The sequence below is a fragment of the Corvus kubaryi genome, unplaced genomic scaffold (assembly GCF_017639235.1).
Source record: "Corvus kubaryi isolate FWS band 111438036 unplaced genomic scaffold, C.kubaryi_AGA036_p1.0 133, whole genome shotgun sequence".
Lineage (NCBI taxonomy): Eukaryota > Metazoa > Chordata > Aves > Passeriformes > Corvidae > Corvus > Corvus kubaryi.
Genome location: NW_024580667.1, coordinates 12,650,121 through 12,677,638, shown reverse-complemented (window position 1 = coordinate 12,677,638; position 27,518 = coordinate 12,650,121). Strand labels below are relative to the sequence as shown.

The following is a 27,518-nucleotide window of genomic DNA, read 5'->3' as shown; positions in this document are numbered from 1 at the left end:
GACACGGGGCCATGGCGGGGTCCCATTGGCCAAGGTGGGCGTGGGCGACGCCTGGGGCCCGCTCGCTCCTCTGCTATTGGTGGGCGGGGACGTCAGTGCGGGCTGGGGGCGGGTCCTGCGGCCAGCGGCGTCGGCTGAGCGCGGCGGGCGGGGGAGCGCAGCGAGGGGGCGGCGGCGGCGGGTGGGGAAGTGCCGTCGGGCGCACCGAGAGCAGCGCCAGCGCCGGAGCGCAGGTACGGGAGCCGCGCCGGGAGCTCGCCCCGTGCCCCCCGCCGCCCTCATCTGTCACCGCCCGGCTGCCGGGCTCTTGCCGCTGCTGCGGCGAGGCAGCCCCGTGCCTCGTCCCCTTCCCTCAGCTCCCTGTCCGTCCCCGCTCCTCCCCGGCAGCCGCGCTTCCCCCGCCGCCGCTGGCGGCCGCCTGCCGCCCGCCGCCCTCCTCCTATCCCGCCGGGGCCGGTCGGTGTCTGCGCCCCGCTCCGCTCCCAGCCCAGGTGCGCCCGAGGGGCCGGGGAGGGCCCGGGGGTGAGGCTGCGGTGCCCGGCGGGGTCTGGCGGGGCGCGGGGTCCGCGGCCGCCCCTCTCGGGAGAGGGCAGAGCCGGCGGGCGCGGCCCGCCCTCGGTCCCCCCGGTGGTGCCCCGGGGCGGGGGGAGCAGCCGCCCGTGGGATTCCGCCCGTGGGATTCCGCCTGTGTGCCTTGTCTTGCGCGAGCTCTCCCCGCTTCCTCCCTAATACCTTCTTCCGTCGCACTGGAAAGGTTTAGGGCTTTTTCTAAAAAAGATGCTCGTTAGATTATTGTGATTTGGGGGAGGCAGTGTTTCTCTGTTAGGTGGGTTTGGGATTTTCTTGTGTGGTTTTGGTTTTTTTGTTTTGTTTTGTTTTTTTTCTTTTTAATCAGTCGCCCTGTTGCTGGGCTTGTACATTCTCGATGCCAGTTGTGAGAAAACGTACTAGTTGTTCCAAGGTAGGCAGGTGGTGATGGAGAGCGTCAGAGGGGACAACACCCAGGAGAGAAGGCTGTTCCTCACCTCGAGCCGCTAGGAAGATGAGGGATGCCGGGATTCCCGTTGCTGGGCTATTCCTTGCTTCTGCTCTCAGCTTTCATCTTTTATATTGGTGGGTGAGCAGGGAAAACTCGGTTGCTGTCCTTGGAGCATATGGAAGGGAAAAGGATTTTTTTCAAGCAGGGTTTTGTGTGTCTGCAGCAGTGCCTCTTCTAGGGCTGGAAGAGCAAGAAGCCGAGCTCCTATTTCGTTCTCTTTATAAATGTGAGGGCCCTGTACGCTGTTGCTGAACTACTCCAGCCTTGCTCTCAGAGATCCTCCTTCTGTCTGCATCGTGCACTGCCGACCATGGCTGCGGCAGGTAGCTGTCTGAGACAGCACCAGCCTGCAACTGCCATAGTGAAATTAGTAATGATCGTGCATATTCCTGCGTGCTGTGCCTTGGGCGAGGGAAGCTATTACCTGGCTTGTACTCAGTAGGCTTGTCAAGATGGTAATACATTAGTCACGGTCGTATCTGGAAGAATCATTTATTACAAATACATGTTTATCTAGTAAAGCTTTGAAAGGTCTCAAATAGGCTGTAAGAGAACATACTACAGAGGAGGGCTGGGAAAATCCATTGGCACACTGATAAACGCAGATCACGAGTGGCTCTGCAGTATTGCAGGAGAGAAGTTTAAAATTGTCCTCGTAGTTTCTTTTGTTGTCCTCATGCCTCTCTGCTGCTTTTCCAGAGAGGTGTTGAGCACCACCATCTTCCAGTGTAATGAGTGATCAAGTTGGATGTGGCCAGCTAATACTGGCTCCTTGGCTAGTACAATCTAAAAGTCCCACTTTCTTTTGCTATCTACGTGTACACTTAACTGTTTATTTCCCAGATGCAGTGTAAGTGTGTCAAAATTTAGCATTTCAGATAGTCTTTTGGGTTTGCCTAAAACAGCGTGATCATTAAGATTGTTCTTGTCTAAGTGTGTATGCTTTTAACAGCAAAGAGATCTGCAGTTGGGGGAAAAAAAAGCAAGCTTTTTATAAAACACATTTGTGTGTAGTAGAAGCATGAAGTGCCCTTTTTACCAGGTGGATTGAATAAGAAAAGTATTGGCCTTTTCTATTGTACAGACTTAAATACTACCTCTAGTTGTGTGGGTGTTTAAAATTTCTCTCATTTTGCTCCTTTGGCAATAGGAAGGAAAATGTCCCCCTTTGTACTTTTGGCAAGATGTTCTTCAAGGAGAGATCTCTGCCTCAAGAAGCCCCTGCATTGAATAACTCTCAGGAATATGGCCTTGTTTGTCAGTGTTTACCTAAAACTGTAGTATTTAGGTAATTACATCAGAATTGTGTCAAAATCTTGGTTGCCTTGATTTAGCTCATTAGATTTTTCTAGCATGCAAAAGAACTGGATGCCACATTATAATTGGTGATAGACCATATTTTATACGAGCATGGAAGAATCTAAAAGCTGTAGAAACCATGTGTTGCAAGGAGGAAATGCTATACCACGTTTTGAAACTAGTTCTTTTAGAATTAACTTCAGTCGGTGTTAGACCTGCAGATGAAAGCAGTTATCTTTAAAAATACACATTTAAAAAATACTTGGATTGTGCTTGTTTTTTAACTTTATGTCGACACTTGTAATGAGTCTGATATGTAATACATGGTTGGTTTATGTTAAAGTTTTTTTAACATTTTAGGTTGGAATTTTATGGAAGCTGAAACAAGATATTGTTTTGATTCCTTTTGTCTGACTTAAAAATGAAAGTTACAATAAACCTGTTAATGTTATAGCTTATGTGCCCTGGCTTAGTTTTCAAAACTTGGTGTTGAAACAAAGAAATTGCAGATTCTTTTTAATGTTCTCATAGATCCTGTCAGTTTAGTTTAATAATGATGGGGGGAAAAATAGACTTGGAGATTTTAGTACTGAAATGCATACTATAGCTTTATGTTCCTAACAAAACTCTTGAGATTATACATTTTATAAGCCTTCTTTACCAGTGAAGCAGCTACAGGGAAGTGTAAAAAACTGTATGATCAGTATAGAGAGAGCCTCTTTATAAAATAGAGGTTTGGGGTAGTTTGGTGGAAACTGTTATTGGAGCACTGATCTAATTATAACATCATGTTCCGGTATTTAAAGGGTGGCTACAAAGAAGATGGAGACTCCCTTTTGCAAGGAGTCCCATGGAAAAGATGAGAGGCGACTGGGAAATTCCAATAGGACATGAGAAGAAAATTTTTCACAATGAGAGCAATCAGCTGAAGGAATAATCTTCCCAGGAAACTGGTGGATTCCCCAACACTGGATACTTGTAAGAGTCAGCTGGACAGGCTGCTGGGCTATCTTGTCTAGATTGTGCTTTTTCCAGGAAAGGTTGGGCCGGATGATCCTTGAAGTCCCTTCCAACTTGGTAATTCTGTGAACAGTAGTCCTAGGGTGGCCTGACACTAGCAGTGGCTATTTCTGTTGTTGTAGGGAGCTGGACCATGTGAGTGGGAGGAGAGCTAAGACTGGAAGTACAAGGTAGAATAACAGAATAATTTCTGTAAGCAGAAAACACCCTCTCTATATATATTGAAAAGTCAGTTCAGTGCTGCTATAAAAATAACTATTTATAATACTGACTATATATGGAAACTCTTGAAAACTGTTCACATGTAAGCGTTGGCTTTCACTCTGTCTCAAACATATAACAGCAGTAAAAATCTGTATAGAAGAAACCTAATCAACAGTTTTCCTAGGTACTATTTAAGTTCTGACTAGGATATGAGTTCTTATTTATGAAATTTTTTAATGGTTATATGCTCATTGTCTGCAAAGTATGAACATGGGTCATGAAACAGTAATAAGATAGAACTACCCTGGAAATGCATTGACATGGAGAATAAATGAAGTCATTGTGAACTATGTGCTCATCTTGTGAAAGAAACAATAATGCCTTATGTTTGTCATAATTTCTATTTGAGAATTTTAAAGAATTTTAGCATTACCCATGAGCTAAACCTATAAACTCTAGATTATTATCTTGATATTTACTTCAGAACAGCATCCTTATCATGTTATTTCTAACATGAGGATGATGAGTGTTTGTAATATAATGAATAATAGAATTTATTTTGTGGTTCCAAATTCTGTATTTTAACTATGATACTTTAGTATCTAGATTGAGATTTGTTTGTGAATGGTTATACCAGCTTTCTGCATAAGAAACAGTAAGAAATAATTTTATAATATAAATTAAACATTAAAACAATGCAAAAATAAACAGGGGAAGTCACTGTTACAACATCAGCCCTGTTGCTGAGTCTGTGCAATTTCATAATATTAAATGTGGATGAAGGAAAAATGTTACAGTTCTGAATGTTCACAAGACTAATCTGTTCAGCTTTTAAAAATAGTTCTTAAAATTTAGAACATGATAATGTATTTCTTTGTCACTGTGTTAATTAAGATATTTTATCATGGCAGAAATAGTTGTGTTAAACATCTTGATTAAGTCACAATGAAAGAACAAGTAAATATAAAAGGAGCTACATGTCTTAAACTCTGTTGCTATAGAAATATTGCATATATTATTTCCTCCCTTCTCTGAGGCAACCATGAGAGTTCCACTGGAAATAGGTTAGCTCTCAGAGAACTTCCATGCCTGTTTCCTTTAGGCAAAGTAACTTTCAGAAATGAATGTATGGGCTCTCAAGTTAGTTGTGTTCCTCTTCTCACTCACATGAAGTTTTAGACGTAAGTCATGTTTAGCTGATGTGGAGTAAAAATAATCTGTTGCTGTGTTTTAAAATGAGGAAAATGCATATGGATTAGTTATAGTTATTATATGATGACTTTCTGTGGTACTGAAGTGTTAGATTGCCAGAAGCTTTTAATTCTAGCTTTAGTGTAATTAGATTTATTTTTCTAACATTACTTCAGCAGAGATGTTTGTGTGTTCCAGCTTGGCTTCCCATTTGAATTCCTAATACAACCTGTTAGTGTTGGAATTGCCTACTAGTGTCTTGAAATGTAATCCTTTAGTTATTTATTTTTATTGATAGGATAATTTAACACTGACACTTATTTGGAAAAAAGAATATAATCTTGATGTGGTGATGTGGTTGGCATTTACAAGAAATACATGCCTGGCAATATTTGAAAAAAAAAAAAATAAAAGGAGAACAAACCCAAAGTGTGAACCAATTTTTAACTGAATCTTCAGTATGCCAGCTACATAGAGCTCCATTATTTTAATAAATTGTATCACTGTCTCTGTTAATCCATTCTTACAGATGTCTGTATAGTACAGATGTTCATGGTAACACACTGCTGTATTCAGCTGAAGGAATGGGAGGATGTGGCTGCAAAGTTCAGTACAATAAAATATTTATTCAACTATTAAGTATAAAAAAAATAGTTCTTGGAGCTTGAATATGAAACCAAAAGTTTTTTCACTCCTTTCTCCTCTTCATAATTAGGTGGCAGTGTTTAAAAGTCATCCTGTATTGGAAGAGCTGTACATTTCTTAGTGAATTAGGAGAAACAGTTTACACTTAATACGGTTTCTTTGTAGAACTATGTATTGGCTGACTTCATAATCAAATTCATAGAAGTTGTGATCCTAAAATGGATTTTTTTTTTTTTTTAAGAGCCTACTAAATTGATAGTTCTCTGGGATAGCTGTCTGGTATAGAAACACCCATTTTTCCAGTGTGTTTGGTTTACTTTGAGTTAGTCCTTACGAAGTGAGCAACTCCTCAGCTGTAAAGTCCCACTTATGTGCGAAGTAAGTGAATGTGCATCCTTGAGTGCTTTTCAGTCTCATCACTTTCTGACTTTGAGAGGGTAGATCCTTCTGTTTGGCTTGCATGTGATATTCTGAGTGATATTTTAACTTGTTAAACCAGTCTGATTTCATGGCTGCAAAATACCTGCCAGCTTTTTAAGCTTTGTACTAGCAAGTGGGACTTTGTATTTCTATGTATTTATTTTGAAAGCACAGAATCTTTTGAATTAAATTAGATAGGTTATAAACACAAATTTATTATGCTATTAGTTGCTATATTTCCTAATGTTAAGAAGGTCATAGTAATTTTTTGTGTATTTTTCGTGTAATTCACTTCTCACAAGCTCCCTGTGTTTGCCTCAGCATGCATCAGCACTATGCTGGTGTTGGTAGAGCAGAAGGTCCAGTGTGCCCTGAGTGTTGGGGGCTCATGGTGCTTGGTGATGTGTGCTGCTCTTCTTCTCTCCCTTTTCATCTGGGTGCATTTCTAGGTGATGGTGAAGAGGATGGTGTTCTGGTGGGAGACCTGTAGTAGATAAACTTCAAAAGTCTGCTGGAAGGATTTGGGTATTACCCTCTGCTGGCTCTTACTCTTACCAGGCACACTGAGATTTGTTGGATCTTGCGTGTTGCAGCATATCATGTTAATTGCAGGTTTGTCAGAGGCATTGTCAATGAATAAGTGTAGTGTAGTTTGGTCATTCTCTTTCTTTCAAGATGGTGAGAGTGGTTTTTTTGTTTGATTTGTTTTTGGGGTTGGTTGGTTTTGTGTTTGTTTTTGTAGGCTGCATTTTTGGCTGTTACCTGAAATATTAATAGCAAAACTAAGGTGCATGGAATGTGGGGGCATGTTGTAGTCAGCTGTTTGTAAAGCTCTTCTTGTCAGACTTATTACACTTGTTCTAAATTCCTGTTAACCTGCTGTGTTCAATAAAACTTTCCAGTAGCTAAAAACAAATTACAGGAAAAGTTCCCTCTTCTGTTTTTTTATTTTGAACACTTGGCAGCATTTTGTTTATTCCCTGGAGTCACTTAAACCCTCTCTACAAATATTTGTGCACATGTAATAAGTTCAGCATGTTTTTAACTTCAGTTGCATTGCTTATAAAGGCGTGTATGCAGGATTAAGGCCCGTCTGACTTTGTGACCCCTTTCAGAGGTGAAGAAATATTAAAGCTGTCAAAACATACAGCATCGTGTATAGTATATGAAGCTGTTTTTAACACATCTTAATTGATTTTTCAAGTTGATGTTGTTCAAAATAGTTGGTAGCCATACTGGAAGCTCTTCAGTGTTTTCTGTGTTGTGTAAATATAAATGTAATGATGATGAACAGGAGATGGGCATAGGTTTATAATACATTAAGACAAGTTTGCTTTTAATGTCATATGCCATTTGAGATGAAAAATGGTTTATTATGCTTATGGGTTATTTATATATAGGATTGTTCATCCAAAAGTTAAAGCTGTTTGTTAGTCAAAAAGTAGGCAATTGTCATAGCAGTGACAGTAGCTGTTACTGATTTTCTGTTCTGAACCTCAGAACGTATGCTACTTTTAATTATAAACTTTTTTATTGCAAGATGGGTGTTTACTGAGATGAGGTTGGATCTATTAATAAATACAGAATACTTCCTCTCCAACTTTCTACTGCTGTTTTTACTAGGATTGCATAGGGTATTTTGAAGTGATAACTAACATCAGTGATGGAAAAGACCCCTTGGGGTTCTCTAGGTCGACCTTCTGCTCAAAAGCAGTATTTTCCTAAAAGTATGTTTATTCCTAAAGTGTCAATGGGAAGAAGTTGTGTAAAATTAAATTATTCTTCTTTTGCTGGGGAACATACACACTTCCCTGCTCAGCTCATTTTAATGACACTGTTGCATTATTTTCTTTCAAGCACTTGAAATGAGAATTCTAGCTAAAATGAAGCAAATGTCTTTGGTGCAAGCAGGCTTTTTTTTTTTCCTCTCCTTTTGGCTCTGATCTCCCTCTATTTTTGTTTCTACTCTTGATCTACCACATCCACAGTGTTGCCATCAGGTTGTTTACTTAACCTCTGCAAAAATGCTTCCAGTCTTCCTTGCTTTGCATGTCCGACAAGGATGGAGTATTCCCAAATCCACCACTCCAGACACACAGTGTGTTGTTATCTACCTACATCTATGTGCTTTTTCAAAAAAACCAAAGAAACCCCTATCTCCCCTCACCTTAACTAATCCTTTTATGAAAACACCTACAATGAATCTCTGCTTGCTTCAGAAGTTTCATGCTTTAAAAACTTGAGTCTACCTTATGGACCTCTTCACACTTTCCTGATCCATCTGTTCATCTAGCACAGCTTCTTCTCTATCCCTTCACACAATCTTAAGCTGTTGAGATGCAAGACGCCTTTGCAGATCCTTTAATTGGTAGTAGTCTTTATTTTTACTTCTCTACTTCTTTTCGTATTTATTGAAAAACAAAACAGACCCCCCCAAAAAGGGGGGGGTGGGGGGGGGGGGGAAGAAAAAAGACAACCTGAAAAAAAACCCCACCCCAAAAGCTTGTGCTTGCTTTCTTTTCTCCTTGCTGGCATTATTATTACAAAGGATGTTTCAAATTACATGCCATTATAATGTTTTTATGCAACCATTCTTTTTCTCCTTAACTGTGAAATCTTGTTTGGGTACAGCTTGTGTTTAAAGGCAGTTATTTATGGAGCGCTGTGGCTGTACATCGTGATGTACAGTCAGTAATGTGTTGATCCGGTAAGTCTACAGACTAAAGCTACTCCTTTATGCAGTATAGCCTATTATAAAACAGAAAACCTTGAAGTGGGGAGTGGCTAGTGCTGATGAAATGCTTTGTGGAACAGGTGGGACTTCAAAGTTTTATTTTAGTTTGAGGGAAGGTTGCTTATGCAATTGTTCCATCTGTCCATCCATCTGTCCATTAGCCTGTCCTCTCACCCTGCCAGTAACTTCTGAACTGCTTGCCCAATTCCTAGTTGACTTTGGCAGAGGGGCAGTGTTCTCCAGTCCTGTCGCATGCATATACAGGTCTGACAGAAACAGGCAGATGTTTAGAGAAGAGCTTGGGCAAGAAACGGGGAACCCCAGTCTGTGTGTCTGTGGCTGGCCTGTAGTAATAATAACCACCGTGGCATTTGCTGCCTTTTGCTAGGCCAGCGTGCACAGGGAAGGTCGGATGGAAAGTGGGAGAGTTGTGAAGCTGCTGCAGTAGGTTATTGCCTGTGCATGATGGGAGGGAAGTCACAGGGACAATAATTTTGGAATGTTATTCTAGATGGGAAGCAGGGGTATTCTCATGGGTGGTCATGGGACCCACAGTTACTGTGAGGGGGGAGACCTGTTTGGCGGTCTAACTTAGGTTTTTAAAGAATTTCCTGTCTTTAAGGGTATTGGGGAAAGCTGTTCGGCTTAGACCTATTATCAAGAGCAAGGAGGAATAGGTGGCATAGAAAACATCATCTGATGTACGTGGGTAAGAGGTTGTGACTATAAAGTCAGTGACAGAAATATGAACTTGATGGAGGAAGAAGACTGTCAGCCAGCCAGGAAGAACTTCAAACATAGAACCTCATATATAGAAATGAGGGGGATTAGAGAGAAAAGAGGTGCTGTAGCACAGCAAATCAAATTGAAATAATTGAAATATTTCTTGAAAAAATTGGAGGGCTGAAATATTTTTTTCAGCTTAGGATTTAAAGAAATCTGTAGCTTCAGCACAACAAATGTGTTGCTTGACTCTCTTTAAAAACTGTACTACTGGTATAAATAAAAACAGATTTCAGAATGAAGGTGACAGTGTGGGATGCCCACAATAATAGTAACAAAATAGTATTTTCAGAAGGTGAACCATGACTCTGCTTTTCCCAAGAAAATAGCTATTCCTGTCATTTGAAGATCATTAAATCTGCTTCAGTAAATTCTATACGCATTGATGCTTTAGTTGCCTAAAGCTCTGTGAGTGAACAACCTATCTGAAAAAAAAACCAGGCATGGCCTTCTCTCTATTAGCCTAGTTGTTTTTCAGTTGCTTCTGCTAACTCAATAATATTATGTGATGTAACTCACAGAAAAAAATCCACGCGTATTTGTAATTAATGTATTTGAAACTTAAGATTGTTTTAACTGTAAGTTTGGATGCTTGGAGATGTTTTTTTGGGGTTTTTTTTTTCTTCTGAGATAAATCACAATAAAATACAGTGACTAAAATTGTATTGCAAGTAATATGTATGGATGAGGGGAGATAGGAAGATACTTGTATTAAGGTCACAGTCTGTTCGCCTTTGATCATACAAACTACTGAACAGCCCTGGGAGGCTTGGAGGCCTATCCTGTATTTTTCCATACCAGTAAAATGGGTGACCTTTTGTTTGACTGTTCCAGTTATAGTCACCTAAAATAACATTTGAGCTATTGTTGGCTATTTCACTGAGAATGAAAGGCAGATCAAGCTTGTTATCTTGCTGCTCTTCAAAGAAATTAACCAAGAGGAGGTATGCTGTCCTTAAAGTGTAAGTCTACACAAAGCTCCAATGCTAGTGAGAAGAGATTGTTCAGTTACTGAAAAAATAAACAGTTCTACACTAATAAATTTACCTTCCCAATTTAAAATCAATGGGTAATTTTTTAAAAACCTAGTTCTTATGCTTTTTTAAAAACTCAGATTTTAAAATAATTTATTAATAATAATTGTAACTTTCACTTTGTGATTATCAAACTGTGTTGGAATTTTTCTTGCTCACTTTCTGGTATTTTTATGATGAGTTTTATTTTTGACCTCTTTGTAGCTTGTGAAGTACAGCAATAGTTACAACATATCAGTTCCCACCAGATTGTCAAGTCCCATGCACTTTTAGCATCCAGAACCATTCAGACCCCCAAATTTGGGGAATGAATTTTAGTATTGAATGTACGAGGGTGATGGTGTAGGGCATGAAAGTAATGTAATGAATGCATGAATGTAATGCATGAAAGTAAGAATGTGCTTTTATACTGTTGAATCTCAAAGGTAAGGGCTGTATGATGGGACCCCCAGCCTAATTTGTGCTTCTGGAAGTTGCTGTGCAGATGAATGACCTGACCACTTCCACTTTCTACAACCTATTGTGAATGTAACTAATACTTAAAAAGGAAAATACGCTGTATTTCCTACCCTTAAAGCTGGTTTTGCATACAATGCTGAGAATGAAATAGTGGAAGCTGGGTTGCAGCAGTGAAATGGAAGCAGGGATGAAAGCGAGACTATTCTGTTGAGTATGTCTACAGATTTTTCATCTGCTGTGGAGCCCTGACATTGAGAGAGCCATGTGTTGGGTAATCTGGAAGACTGTGTGCATTATTCTGGGCCATGTGATTGAGAACGGTCTGGTGCAAGGATGTGGTGAGAAGTTGACCCTGTGGATAAGGCTCCCACTGGCCTGAAGTGTTCCTGCTCAAGGTGGAACACCAGGTGAGCTGTACTGCCCAAGTATGGCATTATACTATGGATAGCAGCCCTTGAGCTGTGTTGCTAATATTTGAGAGGATGTGTTGTGCTGAAGATATAAATTGGGGAGCTGCGATTCTGTTTTATGTTTAATGTGTGGGATTTGGCAGCTCTTTTTGAAGCATATATATTTGTGCAATCTTTATTTGTATTTTTTAAAAATCATTCATGGCTCATTCATATCTCTTGCGATGAAAAGCCAGTCCACCTGTGAAGCTGAAAAAATTGGATCTTATTTCAGGTGCAATGATGGATAAAGATTAAAATGGACCTCTAGGATCAATTACATTTGTGAGATGCGTGGTAAATTTTTTACTAACTTCCTTTTCCTTCCCTAATAGACTTAGCCATTTTATTGAGGAACTACAGGACAGATAAGGCTGACTGTGGTGGTGAAGTTCTCTGCTGTAAATCAGAAATAATTTTCAATGTGATGTGAATTGTTTAATGTCTGCAAATGCCTGGTAGTTACATAGAACAGATTTTTGGCATGATACCACAGCGGAAGTGGCATCATTGTATGCTTTAACCTGAAGTTTTAATTTGGAAGGAAAATAATGAAAGCTGAGATTGTTTTCAGTATTTGATAACCCTGCTTTTGTCTGGCTACATGTTGCAAGCAAAAGCACAAGGATATTACTACAGTGTAGTGTGTGCTCACATTTAGGTTCTGTAGGGCCACTGGTAGAACAGTAAGTGATGCTGAACACCTGAGTATCTGTAAACTAGATAATGTCCTGTGATGTGTGCTTTAAGATTGACTTTATGAGTATAAAAATGTACAAAATACACCATTAATGCTCTACAGTTTTATTACAAATCAAGCTATTAAATTGTTTGTTACAAAAATCAGATTATTTTAAATTACAGAATGCCTTAAAGGAATATTTAAGTAACAAATAATACCATGCTAATATCTTGTTTTCTCTTGGTAGTTTTTTTTGTTTGTTTGCTTGGTTTTTGTTGTTGTTGTGTTTTAAATATGCCTCCAAAATACATGAGCTAAAGGGAAATTGTCCAAAAGGTATATGGATTACTGGAACATGAAGTGTTTTTAAATAGTGTTCAAGAAAGTCATCTGGAATATGTACATAATGTTATTTTTTTCCTAATTACGCCTTGAATTTGATAAGTCTTTTTCAATTTTATCTGATTAAATGAAGACAAAGAGACATTCTCTTTTGAATATTGTTGCTTAACAATACAGAATAAAGTAATGTATGTTGTGTTTTTCACTTTTATTATAACTCAAGATGATTTCTAATAATTCCATTTGAGGAAAATAATACTGCCGTTTAGTGAAGAGCAAAACCAAAGGAAGAGGAGAAACTGCTCAAACTAATCTAAGAAAAAAGATGAAAGCAGGGGTTGATCAATTGCACTGCAGTACCTAAGAGAAATAAATGTAATGCTTCTGGAGGAGAGACATATAAAATAAGTTTCCAAATTGATTTCAAGTTAAGATGTCAGTAGTGGGGGGACAGAAAACTGTGCATGTGCCAGTGCTAGCTATTTATGGTACAGCTGTGACTGGAGTGCTAAAAAAAGGTGGAATGTAAGTCAAGGTAGCAACTGGACTAAATTCCAGGTGAGTTAATTCTAGAGTGCAGCTATTGACTAAGGCTTACTTTGGTTCATTACTATGCTCCTAAAATACTGTGAACCCAGCATACCTGAATTAAACTCTAAACACTGTTAAACATACATCCTTATGACCCTTCCTTTTCACAACAGAAGAACTAGATGAAAACAGGAATTTGTCCTTTGGTAAGTGAGAAACAGATTTAGTTAAAATGTTGGGTAATTAAGAGTTACTTACCTGCATTTGTTACATGATGAAAGCTGTATGTTTTCTGTCAGCACTTTTGAGAGTCCATGTTTCCAAACTAGCAGTCTGAGCTTTTTGTTTAAAAGTCTACTAAAATTGTGGGATATAATAAACTGCCCCTGTGACTTGAAGGAGTTTAGGTAATAAAGCATTGTGTACCATGGTATAAATGACTGACCAATTGTTCAGAGTTATTAAGTGGAGTAAATAAAATATATTAAATTTGGAAAGAGTGGAAAAAATAAAAATCTGTGCTGTATAAGGAGTTGTGTTGAGCATGACCTGAAACAGTACTTTGGGTTCCATGAATGGGCCTATTTAATTGCCTTGTTTTGCATGTCTTCCTTGAAGAGATTTGTGAAACAAGGTGGAGAAATACAGACTGGAGAAAGTATTGAGAAAACAGAAATCTGTAGCATGCTTATGCTTCTTGGTATAAATTGTCAGCATTCTGGGCTGTATCTGAAGTTGCTATGTGGTTTTCACCTTCGTTGCTTGGCTCTGATCAAGGTGGCACCTTTATTCTTTTATTCCCCACTATTCATTTGCTGTTGCTTATACAATTTTAAGGTAAAAAAAGTGGTCAGTATTTTCTTTGGCACTTATTTGTAATGATTCTTTTAGGTAAACAGTATAATAACGAAGTAGCCCTTTTGCAAAATAAACAACATAATTCCCCCCAATTATCTGGTAATACTGTAAACTATCCCTGTGTTGTAAGCGTTTCTTGCAGTAGAGGCACAGCTTAATGGAATCAGAGCTGAAGGATGTGAACAACAAGAGTTTTCATTTGTTCTACTTGTACCAGAAGGTAAAGTGGAAATGAGTTTTGCTGGTGTATATACTGAAAAGACATTTTAGATAGATTTTGCAGCTTTGTCAGTGACGTGAACTGGGATGTTCTGAGCACTCCTCAGTGTCCCTGCTATCTCTGTACAGAGGAAGTTGTTGGGAACTCCTTAGTTTTCTCCTTTTTCATACTGGAGTTCTTGGATTACTGAACAGAAACCAAACCTAAAAAGTCTCCCTAGGCTGTAGACTGCTTTTAAGATAGAATACTGAAGTATGCTGAGCTGTTTTATTACTCAGTGATAATTGTCATTTCTCCCTAAAGTTCCTGTAATGTCCTTCACTGTTTTGTCCATTTGTATTAAAGAAATGAATACTATTCAACTGCATAATGCATTTGTTTTTTTAACTGGGACACAAAACCCCACTATGATTTCAATAATATTTTTCTCTTGAAGACTAAAGACCTGGCAGTAATTAAGTCATAATTATATAAACTTTACATTTCTAGCTTTGCAGTTCAGTTTTACTTATGTAAAAATAAAGAAAATAAAATGCAGAGCAATAATTGATGAATGAGGTGATACGATGTGGAATTACCAAGAGGGGAAGCATTGAAGCATTGCTTGTGAGACTGGGGGAGGAGGGGGAAGTGTGTTGCTGTAGTACATCTATAAACACATTTTACAAATACTTAATTCAGAAACAGCAGGCTAACTTGCTTTTTCAGTGGAGGGAAATATACCTTTAATGACATCTGCTCTTCCACTCAGTTTTACACACAGCTTAATATCTGTAGTTCTTGGGTCTTCCAGTGTGGGTTATTCTGTTCGATAGGTTTCTACAGTTCTGAAATTTTGGGGGAGAACTTCTGCAAATGTTGCTGTAGATTAGAGAGAGGAAGGAAAAAAAATTGTGGTTGGGAAAAAATCCTGGTGAAATATCATGAGCAACACTTCTTTGTTTTTTTAACATTTAAGAACTTTGTGTTTAGATGCCAGTTGTGTGCTGTGTCAAATAGAAATAGAAAAAAGTCTCAGTCTGCACTTCATTTATGTTCATTTTCACTAGAGGAAAAAAAAGTGTAAACGCTATTCAGTCCATTTCTGTTTCTCTGAAGTTTCAAGTCCCGTGTCACCCTGAAGTGAAGCCTACTTTTTTTTTTTCCTTAAACAGCATTACATTCTTATAAATAGTCCACTTGTATGATACAGAAATACTGTGCATATGGTTTATAAACGTAAGATGATCTTAAGAGAAGTCTTTAGTATCCTACGTGGGGTTTTAATATTTTTGGTTTTTTCTTACTGTGCCTACTTTTATTCCTCAAATAGGGTTTTGAAGCTCTTCAGTTGAGGTATTAAGAAAACATCTTTTGAAAATTATGGTGAACTATGTCTTATCAATTGAACAAAAGAAAAAAAGAAGGACTGAAACTAATTAGCTAATTGTCTTTTATTCCAGCTGATATTTTAACAGTTACCTTCCGATATTTGCAATACACAGTCACATTTTGAAGAATAAATAAACTCTAGCCTTGGTATTTTTGTTGAAAGATGTGTCTGTGATAGCTTATCCATAATGGTGACACTAATAAAATGAAATACTGAACTAGAACTATTTCCCAAAGTCTTATTTCCTGTCAAACATCCCAGAAAATATAGAATGATGCAAGGTGGCTATCCCAAATCAACTGAAGAAGGTGATGCTCAGTTTCTTCTTTCAGATGAGACAATAATGCATTGATCAGGTACTCTGAAAGAAGGCAACATGCAAGAAATCATTCATCTTTAGAAGACTGATACCTGTATGTAAAATTGACAGTATTTGCTAGGCTCTGCTGGTGGGTAGGAGGTGTTGGAAGTCCTACTTTGTTAGTCATCTTCTACATATGGAAGCTCTACTGTTATTCTGCTGCACTTCCCACTGGTTAACATCTTAATATATGGTGGAATTAATGAGATTAGCATCAGCAGGTTTTAAAGCTTATTGATTTTTACAAAGGTATCTGTCATAAGTGGAAATCATACACATACGAACTCGTGCTTTCTATTACTTGCCTGAGAATAAAAGTTCACTGTTACTGCCTATAGGGTTTATTTTACAGCATAAGATCACATGACAGCATCTTTAATATTAGTCTTTTATCTATCTTATCTACAGTTGAGTCTGTATAATACTTGTTCACACTGTGTATTTATGGCAGATACAACATGTAGTAAAGAAAATGCATTATTTAGGATCAGTTATTTTTACAAGGCATCTTATTTGGTGGTGAGTGTAGGATTCTGTTGTTAATCATGTTTGTGTGCTAATCAATGGCAATAAATTGAAGGGGATCAGAAAATACTGGGAGTGGTAGCTCCATATTGTTCTATGCTTTTGTATCAGTTAAAAAAATGCTTTTAAACCAGAAATAAGTGTCTTTTCCTTCTCAGGAAGACTTCCATATTAAAACAATTTAATTATAACCATTAATGAGTGTTGAGATGAATGAATCAATCTGTGCTTCTTAAACTACTGAAAACACCCTATTTGATTTCCATTCCAATTCAATTTAAACTGATAAAATTACACTTAATAACTTAAAAACTTATCAGTTTTACAGTAGTGTATTTCAAAAGACTAACATAAAATTGTAGTAGGTTTTTTCGATGTTACAAATCTGAAAAATAAAAGAAAAAGGCAAGTTAATTATTTGAAGGCATAAGCAGATAATGGATGTTGTGTTTCTGCTAGTAAACTTAAATGAGAATTTCACAGTATTAAAATATGTTGAATTTTGAAGCAATTGAGAGGAAGAGAGAGAATTATTAAAATTATAAAATGTCCTGAGTTGGAAAGGACCCACAAGGACCATAGAGTCCAGTTCCTGGCCCTGCACAGGACACCTCGAGAATTCCACCATGTGCCTGAGAGCACTGTCCAAATGCTTCTTGAACTCTGTCAGGCTTGGTGCTGTGATCACTTCCCTGGGGAGCCTGTTCCAGTGCTCAACCACCCTCTGGGTGAAGAACCTTTTCCTAATATTTAATCTAAATCTCCCTGACACAGGGTTGCCCCATCCCAGGTAGAGAACCTGGCACTTGCCCTCGTTGAACTTCATAGGGTTGGTGGTTGCCCAGCCCTCTGATTTGCGCAGATCTCTCTGCCTTCAAGAAGTCAACAATTCCTCCCAGTTTTGTATGATGGGCAAACTCACTTTGTGTACCTTGAATATAAGCGCAGTAAGCTGGCTATTTTCCCTGCTCTCCCTGCCCTCTTCAGCTCCCACAGTTCAAATTTGTCATTATAGCTGGATTGCTACACTTAAACAGCGCTCTAGTAAAATGGGAATAGTCACTCCTGACAAGACGAAGTCATAAGAATGCAGATAAGTTGTAACTACAGCTTAATAATTTTTGGAATTTCTGGGTTCCTGCGTTCTTTCAGAAAGCTACAACTTAGCAGTGTTTTCAATATTCAGTGAAAGCGGTCTGAAGACATGGTAGAATGGAATGCTTTAGTTGTTCTGCGCTTCATGTGAGGTATTGCAGATGAAAAATCCTTTAGCCCTTTATTAGTTTCTCCGGCATCCTAACCTTTTCTGTTGACGTGTACCCACTTTAGGTTCTTCAAATAAGGTACATTCTTTGTGGCCTTTCAGTAATGAATGTGACATTTTTAGAAAAAAAAATATTTTGAACATATGGCTGATATATTAGTCATTTTCAGTTAACTGTTGTGACTTTTGGTTGGCTAAGGCAGTTTGCTTTTTAGCTTGTTGTATTCTGTAGAGCTCTATTCTTTTTACTGCAAGGTAAGGCTAATAGGTTTTAAGACCTTGAGTAACTAACTGTAATGAACTACCTTAGTCTGCCACAAATCAGTATATGATCCGTCCAGAAATTTGTGTGCAAGGATGATAGCATCAAGTTTGAGCTAAACTAGGTTTTACTTGCAAGTCTATATTTGATAGATTATTCTTGTATTAAATTACTCTTCTTGTTATAACTGTCTTACTGTCAATATGGCATGAAATTACGCTCTTTTTAGTTTCTGGGGTGTTTTGTTAAATAAGCATTGTTTTGTCAAAATGTACAAAACAGGGCTGTACTGAAATCTAGATCTTAGAAAGCAATTATCTCGCTTGAACACAGTGAGAACAATAGTATGTTTGGGGGTTGTGCCTGTATAGGGAGAGTCTTTGGGAGAATATTTAGGGTTGTCCTTTCCCTCTTGTAGCATTCTTATGCTATACCTGTTATTACCTCCTGGCTGTTGACAGAAACGAAATGCTAGATTTGGTAGACTTGTGGTCAATAAAGTGTAACTGTTTTACTTAAAAGAATGGATCTTAGTAAAGCTCCATTTTCTGGGCAGATGACCATACTTCATATAGACTCCTACTATGTCAGTGGAGCGACAAATATTAGAAATACCTATGGTCTGCAGGTCTTACTAGTGTTAATGATTTACTTTCAGTTTAAAGAAATCAACTTTGGGAGCATCTAAAGATATGTAGCCTCCACCCCTTCTTTTAAAGAAACAGATCCCAGGTTAATGAAAAATACATAGTACTTTTTTTGAAGACACTGCCTGTATTCTTTCTCAAGAGGGCAGGATTTTTAGAAAAAGAATTTGGTAACCTAGATGTGTTGATACTTACTCTGATTCCATATTTAACAGATACTTTAACAGTGTCACAGATTAGTGTTTTTACTTTCTTCATTTAGAATCTGAATTGTTGTCTGTGAGAAGACTTTTTGTCTTGTGTAAAGCACAAGGTGAATCTCAAGAGATGTAGAAGAACCAGTACTAGGAGCAAAGAGAGGAGAAAGAGTAAGTTGTCCTTCCCTGCTCATTAATTGCAAAGTGGGCAATAAATAGGCATTTTGTTTAATTTTTTGTATTAAGATATTTGGAAGTACTACTCTTAGCCTTTGCTTAAGCTGTGAGTCTTATGCCTGGCTGTTCACTGTATGTATTACTGGGTTTATGACAGTTTTGTTTTAAATGGGAAGATTTGGATGTTTGTTCTCGTCTCTCCCAAAGGTTTGAATCATTGAGTGTAATGGCAAGTTACTTTCCATTTTCCAGTGCTGAATAGTCTATTTGCCTTAAAAAAAAAACCTCAAGGAATTCTAGATAAGATTCCCTAACTGAAGTTATTTAACTCTTAAATGAGTTTTTTGCATACTGCATTTATAACATGGACTAAAGCAATGTGTTTTGGACAGATTCATAAACTCTGGGTAGATGATCACGTGAAGAGGTTTTTACTGGTGCTTCTACCTGCTCTTGCACGATTTTGTATTGGGACCATGGTACGCTGAAATAATTTCTTGGACACCATCCTGTCTGTCAGCATTTAGCAGATGCCATAAGTAGACGACATTTTTTGAACACAGTGGGGGAATTTGAGGCTCCTGAAAACCTCAGGAACTCTGAGAAAGAGCGAACATTTTAAAAATTCATTATGATGAATTAAATCATCATGATGGAAGAACCTTAAGCAGGTCAGAGGCAATCGTTTCAGTGCCAGTACTCAAACTATATACCTGGCAAAAGGGCTGCAGATATCTCTTTCCCTTGATTTATATTGTTTTATTTGATGTAATATTAAGTTATAATATTAAAGTTAAAAGGGGCACATGATACCTACAAATGGACATGCTTGTACGAGGGCTTTTTCCTCCCCAAGTGCCTGTCTGTGAGGAAAAGCTTTCGAGCAGTTCTTTGATATACAGATGTAATTAGGTAGGCTTTGAATCGTACCTTGTCAGTCTAATTGTAAAATGTAACGAGTGCAGGCATCAGTTTTGAAACAGAGTTAAAAAACTTAAAATTAATTTTCTTAGGGCTGTGTTTTGTACTTTGCCGGGGCTGGCTGTCCCTGTACGCTGAAATGGGAGAGGGATATTAGAAGGGACCTTGTAAGTAAACAGTTTTCCCTGGAGTCTCCTCTTACCCAGTGGGGTGAGTAGGAGAAAGAATAGAAGCCCATCTTTCTTCCTTGATTGTAGGAGACCATCCTTTCTAATTTGAACAACTATTGCTTAGTATACTTGTATACTCCAGAGAAATCATAAGTATGCTTAGAGTTAAGCAAGCAACGAAAAGGCTGAAACCTGTTGTTCTTGTGGGAATGGAAATAAATAGTCTGGTCCTTTTCAGTAACTTCTCACCGAAACCTTTTCTCTTCTTTGGTGTTCTAAGTGGTAAACTTTTCCCTGTCCATTTCGCATCTCCACAGCAAATTAAGACTAAAATCCTAAGGAGAACCTGAGTCAGTCATGCATTTTTACATTTGGTTCAAAGTGTGATCATTTTCCTGCTCATAGGTCTGAGGTTTTGTTGCGTTATATCACTTATTCTCCTAGTTACACTCCACAGTGTTCTGTCTTGGCTTTTTAGACTTGACAGGGGTTTTTTGTAATACGAAGTAGAGGATAAGCAGCTAATAAGTCATTTGCTATACAAATGAAGCCACAAAATGAAGAGTAATACACTGGTAAGGCAAACACAGGTAACCTAGAATGTCTTGAAGAGTAATTTCAGGCTGTATGCAACTTCTTCAAGGGGAATTAAAGTTCATCTTGTATCTCTGTTTCATTTTATTGTCCTGAAGGAAGATGGCACAGTTCATATTGCTTTTTCCAATAAAGAAAGCTAGCCTGGTAAAATAATTTCATTCCTGGGGACTCTGATAGGGATTTTAAGTGAATAATATATTGCTTTAGTATTGTTAGTGTTTTGGTGATGGGTCATTGAAACTATTTCAAAACATAAGTTGCAATTGCTGATCTATCCCTTAAATTCTCAGACATTTTTGTATTTATTTGCCAAAGTAACTGCTACATGACATAGCATATTGGTTAATTTAATGTAGCAAGTGTGGGGAATAAAGAAGCAAAGTTATCTATTTTTTTTTAATTTTTTTTTTTATTAGAAAGCTATAAAAATCTGAAAATTCAGGAAACACGTCATGTTGCATTCAAAGAGGGAACACAAAATTCACATTTTGCAAAATAGGCACCTGAGCCAAGATTAGCAATACAAAGTTTAAAAACTATCTTAATTTAGGCACATCTGAAGGGACTGTGGATGGATACCATAATGTTTAGAAAACTGCTAGCTGCCCTGAAGTGTGGGCAGGAGCGAAGAAATATCTCAGGGCTAAAGAGGATTGTGGCAAATTAAAATGTAAGCATTAAACATGGACACCATAGAACAAACAAGGGATAACAAAATTTTGCAGTCTTCTCTTGAATTTTGGAAATTACTTCCTGTTGTTGTGTAATACCCTCAGACACATCATGCACTGTACTTTGAGATAACCCCAAAGGTGTCCAAGAATCACAGAGTAGCTGAGGTTGGAAGGCCCCTCTGGACAGCCAAACCTCCCTCTCCAACAGGGCCATGTTGAGCGGGTTGCCCAAGGACCATGTTCCAGTCATGTTTTGAATATCTCTGATGTGGAGACTCTGGAGCAGCCTGCTCCAGTTCAGAGCCCTCCTTACTGACACAGACTTGCTCTGTGTCAGTTCATGCCCACTTCTACTTGTCCTTTCAGGGACACCTCCAAGAAGAATCTGGCTTTATCTTCTTCACACCCTCCTGCCAGACGCTTAAACATTGAGGGGATCCCTGTCTGGTCACCTGTCTGAAGTCCTTGACACCCTAGTGTAGGGTCTTGGAAAGTGGCAATACCTGTTGACTCATGAAACCACCCTGAATACTCGAGCATTTGTGGAGCAGCTGTTGTACCATCTCTGGCTGAGGGCTTGTGTAGTTGCAATTCATACTGCCTCTCAGGTTTTTGATTCAAAACTTTGACTATTTTGGTTCTTAGAGCAATCTTAAAAAAAAAAAATTATTATTATGTTTTGGATCTTTACTAAGTATTTTTAGAAGTGAAGGTTCAAGGTATTTAGTCATGTATATGAATACTTCACAAAATCCCATAACTCTCTTCAAATGACCTTGAAAAGTTATCTGCATCTGTACATTACTGAACTGGTTGCTATACTTCATTTGGTTTTCAAATTTTAAGGAAAAGAAAATTTCTGTTCTACAGCTTGAGATGAACCCTGCTAATTTTGTTTGGATTCTGCAAGTGCTTTGGATAACTGAGAATGTTGAGCATTTTTTTTCTCCCTCGGCCCTCAGTGAGGTTCACAGATGTTGCTCCTCCAGTTACAAACAATGTTGCTCAGCAGTTCCTAATCTGATCAAGCACACTACCGTATCCTTTTCAGTCTCATGGATGCATTGTTCAGCCTGCAATTGGTTAATTATCTCTTAAGCAGTTCCTCTCTAATTCATTGGTAATCTTCTGCTTATGTTCAATTTCCGTGGATTAGTCTTCTGAATTAACAAAATGAAAAGAAGAACATCAGAATCTTATTGATTTGATCATGATGATGAAAGAGAATGAGAGTCCATGACAGCACACTCTTCGTGCTGGTTTTCCATCTCAGACATGTGAGTTGCTAAAGATTCTAGTCATGAACAAGCCATGTTATTTTTTGTGAGATTGCCATGGTGATCAGGTGGGTTGTGAACCACATTGAAGAAATAAATACCTTTTCCCAATTTGTGACCTTAGAAGAAAAGGGGAATTTGGGAACTCCCATTAATCTGAAGCTGTCAGGATTTTTCATGTCTTGCCAGTACCATTCTACTGTTGGTAAAACTGCAAGGGGAGGGAGCATGGTAGTCCCGGTGTTATTCCGACAGTGGGGAACTGGCTGTTTCTTGGTTGCTCCTATTTGACCTTATGGAATGTCCTTAGTTTGCAGGTGCTGGTGGAGCTTGTCCAAGTAACTAGGAAACCTCTGTAGCCTTCTGCAAGTGTCTTGCCTTTTATCACAGGACTTTACAGCCACTGCTGGAATTGTGGGGTTTCTAAATAGCAGGTTTTTTACCGGTTGACCTTCTTGGCTGTTTCTCCTGTACTTCCAAAGTGCACACAAACCTAGTAGCATGAAGGGAACACGAGAAAAATTCTTCACACTCAGTTGGACATTTTTTTATGATCTCCTCCTATTGCTATAGCAATTGGTCCAAGAACTCTTACGCTGTTATTGAAATTTTCTTGTAATTACTGAGGCAGACATGCAAGGCATAATGTCTGTTTCTACAAACAGTGTATTTAAGGTGATCACTATTTGTGTGGGATAGTACAGTGCTCTGTTTATCAGTTGTTGCTGTTGGTACAGAAAGAAGTAATTCATAGGATTCTGACTGCAGTGGTTGAGATGTTCATTTATTCATGCAATACTCTGCTGTTTAATTGCTAAAGTGGAGTTAAAAGATATATGGAACGGGATTATATGGAAGGGGATTTAATACAGTAAAAATACTATATATAGAAGCAATGAATTAGACTTAAGAGAGACTGTGCTAGTTGCTGCAGGGAATAATATTGTGTCTATCATAAAGTTCATTATTTTTGCTCTGTATAGACAAGCTCAGCACGTGTGGTAGAAACATAAGCCTTTTAACTTTGCTTTCTTAAAATGAATGCTATCCAAGTTAATAAGACCTTAATGTCTTCCCTGTGAAGTTTGTAGTTTGACCTGTAGAATTAGTGAGTACAATACTGAAGTCTTTGAGGTGATTGGTTATTATTATATGCTGGGGGTTAAAGGTGTATGTCATGCCAGAGAGGGACAATTTGTAGTTATTTTGAAGAAGATAGGTGATTATTTGGATCCCTCAATTTTAAAATTTTTTTTCGGGATAAAGCAGTGTAGAGGAAAATACGAATGCTGAAGAATCTTCTATGAAAACTAATAACTGGATGGAATGCAGTCATAGTGCCAGTTTCCTTGTATGCTCTGATGCAAGCTGATTTGCCTATCAAGTTGTAGTGGCCCAAGGAGATAGGAACTAAGAGAGACACCAGTGCAGTACAGTTTGAGATACAAATATAACTCAGGATTTTACTGAAATCTGGATTAATGAAAAACAGTATGGCCAGTATTTAACTGGTGTAGATGATCAAGTATCTTTTGCTTTTTTCCAAGGCTTACATTTCAAGTTTAAATTCAACTAAGCTGCTAAACAGGTTCCATGATCTATATTTAAACAATATTTAACAGCTGAGGATGCCAGTCGCAAATACCATTCTTTAAATGGTTGCGTAGCATTTCCCTCTTCACAGGAACACAAAGGTAGTTCCAAAATTGAATCTGATAACTTTAAATTACATAATTACAAGCAGAATTTCTAAATTTTATTAGGAAAATGTGTAGTCACAATTACGCATTTCTTTTGCTTTCTTCATTTGCTGTAGGGGTACTCTTACGTGATCCCTACTCATCATGCTGATACAGTGAGTGATGGTAAACCTTAAGACAAATAAGTATTGTGGATGAACACTGAATCACATTTTCTTGGCAGATATAAAAATCCAATTATCCATATTAATCTGCAGTGTTAATCCATGAAACAGAATTCATTACTGCTTTTCAGGGTCATGAAAGGCAACATAGCATCGCCCAGAAATGAATTTTGAAGGCTCTGGTGGGAGAATGTGCTGAGTTTCTACTTAGTACAAAACAATATTAAGTGTATCTTCTCAAACTGTAGTTTTATTTTTCTTGTGACAGAAGAAAACCCCATTAATGTAAAACATTTTAGAAAGCCCAAGAATCTGTGATAAAAGTGGATATAAGAGGCTAGGGTTTGTGGGGGCTTATCCCAATACCAATTTTACTAATGAAACTTCTGCTCCCTTCAGCTAATCCTGAAAATGTCCTACTAAGTAAGCAACTGGCAGTCTTCAAGTTAAATTACATTCACATCTGTTCTAAGTCTGTATCAGTTTGCTGATCTAAGTTTTGTGGTAAAGAAATTACACCCATGCAATACCTAATGAATTGCAGTACTTCAAAAGGGAGTGGTTCCCCCCCCCCCACATGTAAGATTTGAAACACTTTCCTTGGGTAATTGCCTGTCATTTTGTGGCTCATTGTCTTTCCCTCTTTTTTTCTTTTGTTGGGCTTTTGTTTGGTTACAGTTCTCCTTTATATCAGTCTTTCCTGTTTCACTAGAAGCAAGTCATCTGTTCTTGGTTGCAGATCTCTCTTTATTAAATTTGGCAAAAGTCTAGTATATTCATGATATTGCATGAACTGATCTTTTGATTTAATCTGCTTTCTGTTATTTCACTAAGTGAAACTTCTGAAGAAGTAGTATTTTGCAGGAAAGAAATCTTGGGTAACTGAAATGAGTTTCTTGATACGGCCTTAAACTTGTGGACAGACAACAGTTTAAGGAATTTACAAAAAAAACCAAAACAAGCCCAAACCCCACAAACAACAAAAATCCAAAAAAAACCTTAGATCCTGGTTCAGTGTTTGTGCAAAGGTACGGGGTTTTTTAGATTTTTTTGTTTTTTTCAAGACCACTGCCTGCAATCCTTAGGCTCATTTTAAATCTTTTTTAAAAATTATTTTAGAGATCAAGGCATATACATTTTAAGCAGTCTTTTGTTTATCTTGCAGTGCCAGTTTTATTTGTTTCTGAAAGGAAGACTGACACCAGTTCCACACTATATATATTATACTGAATCCATCCCTTTCTGTTTGTCTCAGATCTCTGCTCTAAATGGTACGAAGCCTTCATGAATATCATGGTTGTCAGCTTGCAACTTGTAAATTTGACAAGTGAATACTGTAACCATACTCATATTCTGTGATATATACGGATCTGGAGATAAAAAGTGAGATCTATTGGTTTAGAATAGATGTTGATATATATATGGGAGTTTCTAAGCTTATTTAAATAAAGTGATGTTTATTTAACAAAGACACAAAAAGAATAAATTGAAACATTTGGTCTTGGTATCTGTGGATGTTTTTGTGTTCATTGGGTTGGGGTTTTTTTTTTTTTAGTCCACAGGTCTGGATCTCTCTAAGGTTTGCAAAGCTTCCCCTTTGGATCCTACTTTTAAATTGCTTATAACTTTTGCCAAATGCATCTGGGCTATTTTTTTTTTTCTTCCCTCCACCCTCCTGATACTGAATGACCACCTCAGCCTGATTAGTTTATGGATTTTCATGTGGTTTGGTTCTGACTCTTACTTAGTTCCAGCCAAAACAGTTAAATGTTGAGAAAGAAGCTACTTCAGAAGTAAGAAATCAAAGTTTTCTTTTAAAGTACTGTTAGAATATCTAATAAGGGATGGAAGAGTCACCTTCTCATGGTTATGCTCAAGATTTCACAAATGATAAGAACTTGTCCAGCTTTCATACACTTAAAAAAATATAAAAAGTTCCTGTTTGAATGTGCTTATTGCTGTTTGGAATTTAGAAGTTACCAGGATCCAAAGATGAAAAGCTTGAAGGCAGTAGGAAATTGATTTAACTTCTTATAGTGACTGGGCTTAAGATATGGGATAATGGTGTGGGGAGGGGAAGAAGAGATGGTATTTGAGGGCAAGGTAAAGATCAATTATTGAGAAGGGAATATGAGAGACCAAAGCTGAGAGCAAAGGGAGTCTGCTGTAATGCCAGGTTTTTGAAATGGAGTTTCTTCTTCTTTCTCTGCTGTGAGGCTTGGTGGCAAGGTATGTCTCTTACTCCTTTCTAGGGATCTGATCCCAGAATCAGAGTGGTTGAGGTTGGAAGGGGGTTCTTCAGGTGATCCAGTCCAACCCTCCTGCTCCAGCAGAGACACCTAGAGTCAGCTGCTCAGATCCATGTCCACGTGACTTTCGGGTATCTTCAAGGGTGAATACTCTGCATCCCCTGTGGAGAAACCCGTGCTAGGGCTCAGTCACCCTCACAGTGGGAAAATGTTTCCTGGTATTCAGTGGGAACCTCCTGTTTTTCAGTTTGATGCCATTGCCTTTGGGCAATCCTTCTGCTGGACACTACTGACAAACTTCTTGAGAAAGCTGAGATTTCAGTGGGAGCAATGTTTGAATGACAGGGATAGGTCTGAGGCAGTCGTGGTTCTGACTGGCTTTGGAACTATCTACAGGCATCATGCAGAATGAGTTAATCTGCTCCTCCAGTCCGTACACACCACCTGGAGAACCTACATAGAGGTGTGAATGTGTCCACATAGGCAAACTGTTAAAAATATTCCTGTGTTGAAACAGGAGAGAAAAAAATTGGGATGCCTGAGTCTTCTTAATTTGTGGCCTGTATTTGATGGTATGATTGCAAAAATCATTTGATTGCATACTCACAATAAACAGGAGTTTAAAAAAATGAAATATGGAGTAACTGATTATTAAAGGAGCATTATACATTGTGCAGAGTGAACGAAGTCATAAAGAAAACAGTATTTGCAGTGTTTGAACACTGATAGGAAATGAAAGTTGTTTGCTTTCTCGTGTCTTGTTCACTGTAGGGTACAAGTGCTTGGTACAGCTCTCTCTGATTTTGTATTCTGCTTGGAAAGGTGTGTGACTTGAGTGCATACAATGTTTAAAATATCTTTTAGTGTCTAGTATCTTATTTTAGGTAGTTTAGTTTTTAGCATTTCATTTCATGTTTGAGCTTTTTACTCTTCTTGAAACTGGTTGTAGCCATGAGTGTTGTACATTCTTGGAAAATCCTGATTGAGCTATCAAGATGGGAACCCAGAGTAGAATGACAGAAGAGTCTTTCCATGCTGTACAGGCTTTTTT

The 27,518-nt window shown here is 38.2% G+C and overlaps 1 protein-coding gene across 7 annotated transcripts in view; it reads left to right on the top strand.

The window, feature by feature from the left end:
- Positions 1–157: 157 nt before the first annotated feature.
- The window catches only part of CDKL5 (cyclin dependent kinase like 5), a 130,678-nt gene continuing 103,317 nt past the window's right edge, over positions 158–27,518 (top strand). For 3 of the 7 annotated variants that reach the window (XR_006017570.1, XM_042037047.1, XM_042037057.1), the window contains exons 1-2: positions 170–233; positions 3,145–3,316. The gene's annotated coding sequence lies outside the window, so the exon portion shown is untranslated. Of the gene's footprint in view, positions 234–876; positions 1,114–2,189; positions 2,328–3,144; positions 3,317–18,603; positions 18,710–27,518 lie in introns of those variants that run through there. The other 4 variants (XM_042037027.1, XM_042037008.1, XM_042037017.1 and 1 more) reach the window with 4 other exon arrangements.